Genomic DNA, 2,500 nt, shown 5'->3' on the forward strand with positions numbered 1-2,500 from the left:
CCAAACGAGGTGCACATAAGCAAATTTGGTCTGAAGAGGAGACGGAAATTCTACAAAAACTATGTCAAGAATTTGAAGGGAGGAGAAATATTAACAAATTGATCGCTGAGAAATTGACAACTAAGACAGCAAAACAGATTAGTGATAAAAGAAGACAGTTAAAAGGAACTTTGATGCCGGAAGAAGAGAAAACACCAGAGGAAATTAAGAAATTAAAGGAGGAGATTGAGATCCCGTCATCGGGGGAGGGGGAGTTGTTAACCCACTATAAAAAGACTATTAGAGAAAAAATTGCATCGGGGAAGCTGCCTATTCTTAAAAACACGTATAAAGAAATAATAGAAGGTGAAAAAGACCCATTAAAAATACTTAATGAAGTAGTAAAGGACGAATATTTGTATTTGTTTGACAAAATAGTTGAGCGCAAAACACTAAAGAAGAGCCAATGCAACCCGCAGCAAAAGAAAACAAAGAAGGAATGGATGAAAAGAAGAGCTAAAAAGCGTGGAGAATTTCTCCGTTTTCAACGCCTTTTTCGACTAGATCGAGAAAAGCTGGCTAACATCATTTTGGACGAGAAAGACTCTGCACAATGTACCATTCCCTTGGAAGAAATTAGTAACACCTTTAGATCTAGGTGGGAGTCTCAGAACATATTTCAAGGACTTGGAGCATTTCAATCTATAGGACGGGCAATTAATTCGGCTTTTAAAGAAATGATTACAGAGAAAGAGATCCGTAAGAATATCAAGGAAATGAATAAGAAATCAGCACCTGGTCCTGATGGGATTAACCTGAAGGCCTTACTTAAAATGGACCCAAATTGTGAAGAGATTAAAGAACTGTTTAATTTGTGGCTATTGACTGGTAAGATTCCGGATGTGATGAGAGAATGTCGAACAATTTTAATACCAAAGTCATCAGCGCCCGAACGCCAAAATGACATTAACAACTGGCGGCCAATTACTATTGGTTCCATCATTCTGAGGCTCTACTCTAGAATCTTAACTGCGAGGTTGGCAAAGGCGTGTCCTATTAATCCTAGACAAAGAGGTTTTATTAGATCTTCAGGATGTGCGGAAAATTTAAAATTACTACAATTATTAATTAGGAGTGCAAAAAATCAAAAGAAATCCCTTGGAGTTGTTTTTGTTGATTTGGCTAAAGCTTTTGATTCTGTAAGTCATACTCATATTTTAGAAGTGTTGAAACAGAAGGGTTTGGACGATCATATAATAAGTTTAATTAAGGACTTTTATGAGAACATTTACACTACAATTAAAACTAAGGAAGGGGAGACGGAAGCAATAGGGATAAAAACTGGTGTGAAACAGGGCGACCCCATGTCACCAATTCTATTTAATTTATGTATTGATCCTTTGTTATGCAAATTGGAAGAGTGTGGGGAGGGATTTTCATATGAGAAGGGTAAAATAACTACTTTGGCTTTTGCAGACGATCTGGTGTTGCTAAGTAGCTCTCACGAAGGAATGGAGAAGAATATTAAAATTTTGGAAGCATTTTGTGATTTAACTGGATTAAAAACTCAAGGTGAAAAATGCCATGGTTTTCTTGTACAACCAACTAAAGATTCATATACCATCAATGATTGTCTTCCATGGCTTGTAAGTGGTACTCCTTTAAATATGATCCACCCTGGCCAGTCAGAGAAATATCTTGGCCTTCAAATTGACCCTTGGGTGGGGATAGCTAAGCCTGAATTACAGAAAAAGTTAGAAATTTGGCTCAATCGTATAGAAAGAGCCCCTTTGAAACCATTTCAAAAATTGGATATATTAAAAGTATACACGGTGTCTAGACTGATCTACTTAGCAGACCAGGCGAATGTAAAATCTACTAATTTGGAAGAAATGGATTTAATGATTCGAAATAGGGTAAAAAAATGGTTACATCTCCCACCTTGTACCTGTGATGGCATCTTGTATTCCAGTTCAAAAGATGGCGGTTTAGGATTAACCCGATTGGCTGGGTTAATCCCAAGTATTCAAGCTAGACGATTGCATAGATTGGCAAATTCATCAGATGACATAGTCAAGATTGTGGTTAAAAGTAATAATATTGATAAAGATTATGAAAAATTGTGGATATCAGCAGGAGGAGATAAAGATAAAATACCATCAATATACAATCCTCAGACAATAATGGTAATTGAATATGGAGGAAGTGAGGAATTATCAGAATGGGAAAAACCTGCTTCAAAGAAAGTTTTTCCTAAACCTTGTGATTGGAGGAAAATTGAATTTAGAAAATGGACAGCATTGATGTGTCAGGGTATAGGAATTACAAATTTTGAAAACGATTCTATTAGTAATAATTGGATTGCAAATTATAAAAATATTCCCCATAGAAAATTAATAACAGCTTTACAATTGAGAGCGAATGTATACCAAACTAGAGAATTTTTAGCAAGAGGTAGACAACAAGATCAAAATACAAAATGCCGTCACTGTCAAGCTGATAATGAATCAATTGCTCATAT

The 2,500-nt window shown here is 35.8% G+C and overlaps 1 pseudogene; it reads left to right on the forward strand.

The window, feature by feature from the left end:
• Positions 1–2,500, forward strand: part of LOC137460568 (28S ribosomal RNA) — an 8,452-nt pseudogene that overhangs the window by 3,950 nt on the left and 2,002 nt on the right.

Source organism: Melanerpes formicivorus, unplaced genomic scaffold, assembly GCF_026170545.1.
Source record: "Melanerpes formicivorus ecotype bairdi unplaced genomic scaffold, bMelFor1.0.p_v2 SCAF_655, whole genome shotgun sequence".
Taxonomy (NCBI): Eukaryota; Metazoa; Chordata; class Aves; order Piciformes; family Picidae; genus Melanerpes; species Melanerpes formicivorus.